Genomic DNA, 7,511 nt, shown 5'->3' on the forward strand with positions numbered 1-7,511 from the left:
AATATATATATTTATATATTACATATAATCAAATACATGTGTGTGTGAGAATAAAACATTAAGCAATCTCTTCCTTTTTAACCAACAAACTAGAACATTTGAATATATATATATATAGTTTCTGTTACCTAGGTGACCAAATTAGCAATGGTGGAGGAAGTTCAGAGAGCTATTACCTCTGTTGGCAACAAAAGGGCTGTCTCTCAGAATGAAAGGTAGGCTATATGATGCTTGTGTGCAAACAGCTATACTCCATAGTAGTGAAACATGGGCTCTGAATGCAGAAGACATGCATAGACTAGAGAGAAATGAAGGTAGTATGCTCCATTGAATGTGCAACATCAATGCACATGTACGACAGAGTGAAAATGTATTAAGAGAAAAGTTGGACATAAGAGGAATCAAATGTAGCATGCAAGAGAGAAGACTACGTTGGTTTGGACATGTGAAGGCGGCGAGCTGGCAGAAACGTTACCACGCCGGGCGAAATGCTTAGTGGTATTTCCTCTGCATTACGTGGTGAGTTCAAATTCCGCCGAGGTCGACTTTGCCTTTCATCCTTTTGGGGTTGATAAATTAAGTACCAGTTGCGTACTGGAGTCGATGTAATCGACTTAATACCTATGTCTGTCCTTGTTTGTCCCCTCTGTGTTTGGCCCCTTGTGGGTAATAAAGAAATAGGTTTGGACATGTGATGCGTATGAATGAGGACAGCTGCATAAAAAAGTGCTGATCACTGAAAGTAGATGGTACCCACGGAAGAGGGGGACCCAGGAAGACGTGAGATGAAGTGGTAAGGACCAATCTCAGGATGTTGGGCCTCACGAAGGAAATGACAATGAACCAAGATGTCTAGCAATATGAAGTTCTTGAGAAGACCCACCCACATCAGCGAAACTGAGTTCTAGAAGTGCAGTGTTTCACCCACACTTAACAAAATTTCTCACACACTCTACCACAACATACCAAACTACATCTCTACATCTCTTCTCTTCCTAACATTTCCACTTCATGCACTAGGTTTACCTCCCACTCCCCAAACCTGTCCTCTTAGCCCTCTGCTAGCTTCTGACCTGTGTGTTCCACCCATGCTCTGTCTCACTGTATCATTGTGTATGCCAGGCACTTTGCCACCATCATCTCTATCCTGCTGTCTCCCTCTCTCTCTCTCTCTCTCCTGCACTTCCACGTATTTCCTTTGCAGCAGCACACCTGCTTCGGTCTTCATTCCTGATCTCTCTCTCTGGCTAGGTAACCATGTATCTCCTCTACAGCAAGACACTTGTCTGTCTCTCTGCCTCACTATAACCTTTCATCATCCAACACAAGATCACCTCCTTTAATGCCCCTCCCCCTCTCAAGAGTTTTTTCTGTCTTGCAAATACTTGGTGACCCTGTCAGTGCAGGTGCCACTTAGAAACACCCAGTCTGCATTGTAAAGTGGTTGGCATTTGGAAGAGCATCCAGCTGTAAAAACCTTGCCAAAACTGACCGCACCTGTGCTTGTGCCACATAAAAAGCACTAAGTCCACTCTGCTGAGTGGTTGGTGTTGGGAAAGGCATCCAGCTGTAAAAATCCTGCCAAACAGTTACAGAAGTCTGGTGCAGAGTACTGCCTGGCCAGCTCTTGTCAAACCATCCCACAAATGCTAGCATGAAAGGCGGATGTTAAATGGTGATGATGAGGAGGATGATTATATATATATATATTCATACATACACACATGTATACGTACATATATACACATACAGAGAGAGAGAGAGAGAGAAATTAAATTAGTGGTGCGTTAACAGCATTTTATTTCATTGCTATTTGTTCTGTTATACTATGGAAGGTATTTATAGATTTTTTCACGATTGTAAACAACAGATGTGTGCATGCAATATTGTAGAGAGAAAGGCAGAAAAGATCTAGACATGCTAAGTTTTAATCTTTGAATTCATTTTTTATCAGCAACTGTACACCACCTAATGATAGTGGGTTTTATAAGCAATGTTCATGGACAGTAAAATGACCATAGCTGCTGATGAAATCCTAATTCAAGAATTGAAGAAATGAATCAATGTATGTCACGTTGTTTTCTGCTTTTTCTGTTCATGACTATATGCAGAAATGTTGTTTACAATCACTGATAAATACAGCAGGATGAAAAAATTATTCTATAGATATATTCTATAATAGAGTATAGCAGCACACATATGCACAAACACACACTCACGTGTATACGAATATGTCATATTGGTACATAATCAAATACAGATTTCCTAGTCATATTTGTATAAGAGCACATTTTCATATATAAGGCCACTATTCAAACACCTAGGATACTTAGAATTATTGAAAATTTGTTTACCAATTTCTTAATTTTCAAAGTAACAAAAGAAAAAAGGAAAACTAAACATATAGGAAAAAATCTTTCCATAAAGTTTTCATTTGAAAAGAAATTTTGCTTTAGGAATGCTTGATTATTGTGCTGAATATATATATATATGTTATATTTTCATTCAGATTGCATAACTTTGTCACTACAACTAAATGGTTATATTAATTAGTTTAAGAACTCCAGCTTATAAGTTGACAGTCTTTTGACAGCTTTCTTTTTAAGAGACCTGCCACTGAAATTTTCATCAAAATTCATGTTTATATTATGCATATTTTCACCATTTTTGCCAATAGTATATTGTGAATACTGAAACAGAAGAGAACCATAAGGTAATCATGAATATCAATCTCATAAAATAAAAGTCATGTGACATGCTACATTTATAAATATAGCATGTGTGTTTGTTTGTGTGTGAGCAGATGTTTATAAAGTGGGCAAAAGATTATTAGGATCACACATGTAATATATAATTCCACTCTGAAAACTTGACAGTAGCAGCACAATTAAAAATACTGCATTATTATAAAACTAGATAATGTAATACGTTTCTGTAAAACTGTGCCACCAATTGTATTTTAAATGTAGCCATTGGAAAAACTTTGATTTTAAACTGTCAGTGACCTTATGTGATGAAAGGGCAACTACTTTATCTGTTTTCATGTTTAATGCTTGGTTCTAAGAACTTGTATTTAATTCTTTGAAAGACAAGGATCATGCGGAGACCATTAGTTACTCTTCTGTACGATCATAGAACACGTATATTTGTTGAGCATTATTCTTTTCTTCTTCCATTAACTGGAGATTTACTATGATTATTCCAAAAGAGATGAGATTTAGAAACAGCAGCCAAAATATCAATAGAAATTCAGTCCTGCAAATAAAAGAAAAAAAATACTAAAATTAGCTTTAAGATGTGTGTGTGTGTGTGTGTCTCTCTCTCTCTCTCTCTCTCTCTCTCTGCATGTGTGCACATAAACACACACAAAAATATATGTACACATGGACACACAGTACATGGAAATAGTAATAATCCCTCATAGCATTGGCGAGGTCATGTTTGTACAGAGCTAGTTCATGAAGGTTTTAGTGAGTGACTGAATGATGTTTATCATATCAAGATGTCCAAAGCAGTATATCACTAATGGGTCCTTGCTCAGCATACATCTCTCCAGCAATATCCAGCAAACTGTATACAACTCTATCCAAAGACATCATGATTGTGAAAGGACTGCTAAACAGTCTTTGTTTGGCAGGATGTTTTTACCAGGAGATATTTACAACAGCAGGTGTAAGCCTTGCCATCAGATATTTAGTAAATGTCCAAGCAGTGGACCCATACAATAGATGATTCCACCACTGTTCAGAACCTATCTCTTAAGGTCATCAGGTAACAATGACTTCCAAATGATACTAGGGCCATCAAGAACAGCCCATTCTTTTGCAGAGATGAATTAGGGATATGATATCATTTCTTAAATATACAAAGAAGCCTACATTTTAGAAGGCTTTATATAATTCTCCTTATTAAGCCTTCTTGATAATAGCAGAGATATAGTCTTTGTAGAATTGACATACAAATCCATATTGGGTGCTTTTTTAAGGTCATGCAGATGTCTTTAAAGAGAGCAATATCATCAGCATACTTTGCATTGTAGTTGAGTGATAAGGAGGAGGGTGAACTTTGTTAGAGTGAAACAGAGTTCTTTAATTTTGTCAATTAAAATATGAAGGACATAGTCCTGGTATAAGATAAGGAACAATGAAAGCATATCACTTTGCTAGGCATCTATCTGCACTGATGCCAAATAAGTTGGTGTGTCTTAATTAGGTGATTGTAGTTTAGCTCTTATAAAGTATCATTACTACTGCTGCTACTTCTTGAGGTCTATTTTGCTTCAGTGTACCCAGTCAAAAGCTTTTGAGAAGTTCACAAACAGAACGACTACTTGAAGATTTTTAGCCTTGACTCCCTCAAGTACTTACCAGCCATGTGATTAGGACAACTCACCTTACTAGTCGCCTTATGGTTTACAATATTTTAGTCATGTGAAAACCCATCTTAAATATAGCAGAATATAGGGGAGGACCTCACTGCAACATTGAGTTGGTTGAAACTATGTTGAAGTACCATCCATTGACTGAATTTACCAATTTCTAACATTGTCATAATACCAAACATTTTGAGAGAAGGTACAGTCAATTAAATCGATCTTTGTATTTGACTAATACTTTATTTAGTAAATTTTGGGAAGTACACACCCACACCCATTTCTCTAAGAAAAAAAACCTCGGATTTTGTGCATGGACTCAAATGTCTCGACATCCTAATGTGCTGCAAGCCCCTTATTTTTGTTTGGAAAAAAAGGTGGGGTGGGAAACTGCCCTCCCCTCCCTGAATCAATGGAATTTTTTTTTTTTTCGTTGAATGAATTACGGTGGCCTCATAATATGTCACAAAACACTTTTTTGGTCCGGAAAACGGGGGCGGGCGGGGGTGGACTCCTCGGAAATTTCACATTATACAGAAATACGTTTTCGACAGGCGCAGGAGTGGCTGTGTGGTAAGTAGCTTGCTAATCAACCACATGGTTCTGGGTTCAGTCCCACTGCGTGGCATCTTGGGCAAGTGTCTTCTGCTATAGTCTCGGGCCGACCAATGCCTTGTGAGTGGATTTGGTAGACGGAAACTGAAAGAAGCCTGTCGTATATATGTATATATATGTATGTGTGTGTCTGTGTTTGTCCCCCTAGCATTGCTTGACAACCAATGCTGGTGTGTTTATGTCCTCGTCACTTAGCGGTTCGGCAAAAGAGACCGATAGAATAAGTACTGGGCTTACAAAGAATAAGTCCCGGGGTCGATTTGCTCGACTTAAGGCGGTGCTCCAGCATGGCCGCAGTCAAATGACTGAAACAAGTAAAAGAGAGTGTGGCTTACATGGTTCGTTATTAAATATATATTTACTAGTTGGTACTATGTGAATTAATATGTAATAAGGGGTTTACGGCACATCAGGAGGTCAGGGTATATGATTCCTCTAAAAAAATCCGAAGTTTTTTGTGGGTTTTTTCCTTAGTGAAACGCATGAGGGTGTACTTGCCAAAATTTACTCTTTATTTTAACGAACTTTGGTGGGGTTTGAACTCAGAGCGTAACTAATTACCACAAAGAATTTTATCCGAGACTAAAAATTCTGCTTTTGACTTGATTTATTACCACGTAAAAATAATTTTTCATTAGTTTCTTTCTTCTTCTTTTCACCAATACCAACAATAGGACATATAGTGGTATTTTATCCACTCCAATTAATTACGACTAAGGATCAGTTTTAGTTTGACAACCCGAGAACCTTCTTATGTTAGAAAAAAATTAGTACCCAGGTTCAATTATTCTAAGTTTGTACTTCCAGCGTTGGACAGTTTTAGGGAAGACAAATTCAGAAATAATGCGAAGCATAACGATGCAGAAAGAAGATACATAGGTTTGGGAGAGTAGTAAAGAGTTCTTAAGTTTATGAACCAATTACTATTATTCAGTAGAATGGAAGACAAGACATTCATAGGTCAAGAACAATATCTTCCAGTAGCTGCACAAACTAAAGCCAAGTGAGCCTCTATGTGGTCACACGAGCAGTTAGAAATAGCAGCCAAATTGTTCCCTAAGCATACTTCGTCTTAAAAATAAGAAAGACATTAGATAATGCAGTCCCAGAAAAACTGAGATGGCCACGGCTAGAACGCTTTTGACCATAGATCCACAAGATCATGGCTGACCTGAGCTAACAAACAACAACTGTAGCCAGTTACGAAACAAATTTAGTTTATCTTCGGACGCAACGCCTTATATCCACTACGATTCAAACAAGAAACAGGAACACATCATGTTAAAATTATTGTACAAAAAGCTTCTCTTTTTTTTTTTTTTTTCTTTCACACCCCTCTAAAAAATTAATTTAATTCGATTCCGTTCAAGTTATCGATGACGGTTCACTAATAACCGACAATTGAAATGAATTTTCGGGCAATCTTTCGTCGATAATGTGTAGATCAGCCAACAACAAATCAGGGATTTTTTAAAAATGCAATCAAATGATATTCCGAATCCCAACTACAGAACTACCTGTAGAAAAAAGTAAACAAAAACAAAAAAACGGTGTTTATGTTATCAAATAAAGATTAAAAGAAAGCGATAATAAAATCAAATATTTTAAAATATCACCATCAACAACAACGATAAAGGTTGTTTATTATGTTTGACAATAGAAAATATCTAAGGTGATGTTATCTATTGTACACACATTATATATATATACTATGCATGTGAGTATTTATATATGTATACAGTTAAATGCCGATACTATCGGATGACGTTTTAATTCATGACATTTAGCAAAGTGAAACTTATTCCAACGTACCGTATTGCAGCAACTGATAACAGAAGATACATTCTCTACAATTATAACAATAATTTCGAGGTTAACCTGCGAGTATCGGTAACGCAGAAAATTAGTTATCAGTCGAATATTAGTCCATGTTGCGCCTTGCTGGATCTTTTCATCCGAATGTGTTACTATGATAATCTTATCATTTCAAGTGTTTCTGTGCGCAAGTGTGTGTTGTGTGTGTGGTAATGTGTAGTGTGTGTACAAGGCCTCTAAAATAAATTTTGTAAAGCAGAAAAAACAAACGACATTCACCCACATGCCGGACGATGTCCTTTCGCACTTCAAGAGAACTGCGAGGTGGGTTTCTCTAGGAAGGTCCCCCATCAAATATTCACGGATTTTCTATGGCTCGCTGAGCCCTAGATCAATGTACATGCTGAACCTAAATTTTATAGGTCAGGCGCGCGAGTGCATGCGTGTTTGTGTTTCTGTTTGCAGGCGCGACGGTGTAAAGGCTAGCTTCCCAACCAGGTGGTCTCGGGTTCAGTCTGGGAAAGTGACCAGTGTGTATATATCAGCGTGTGTGTCTTGGTGTTTGAAGTGTGTTTGTCCTCCACCGGTATTGGTTTGTTTACGCCCCCCGTAACTTAGCTATTCAGCAAAAGTGTTGACAGAATAAGTAGCAAATTTATTTGTTCGACTAAAATTCTTCAAGGCAGTGCCCCCTGCATAGCCAGTTTAA

The 7,511-nt window shown here is 37.5% G+C and overlaps 1 long non-coding RNA gene across 1 annotated transcript; it reads right to left on the bottom strand.

Annotated features, from left to right (window-relative positions):
• Positions 1-1,776: 1,776 nt before the first annotated feature.
• LOC118765972 lies at positions 1,777-7,060 on the bottom strand. The gene is made up of 2 exons (XR_005001891.1): positions 6,800-7,060; positions 1,777-3,255 (listed from the first exon to the last, which is right to left on the bottom strand). It is a non-coding gene; the product is annotated as an uncharacterized LOC118765972 (long non-coding RNA).
• Positions 7,061-7,511: the final 451 nt, after the last annotated feature.

Source organism: Octopus sinensis, linkage group LG1 (genome assembly GCF_006345805.1).
Source record: "Octopus sinensis linkage group LG1, ASM634580v1, whole genome shotgun sequence".
NCBI classification, from domain to species: domain Eukaryota; kingdom Metazoa; phylum Mollusca; class Cephalopoda; order Octopoda; family Octopodidae; genus Octopus; species Octopus sinensis.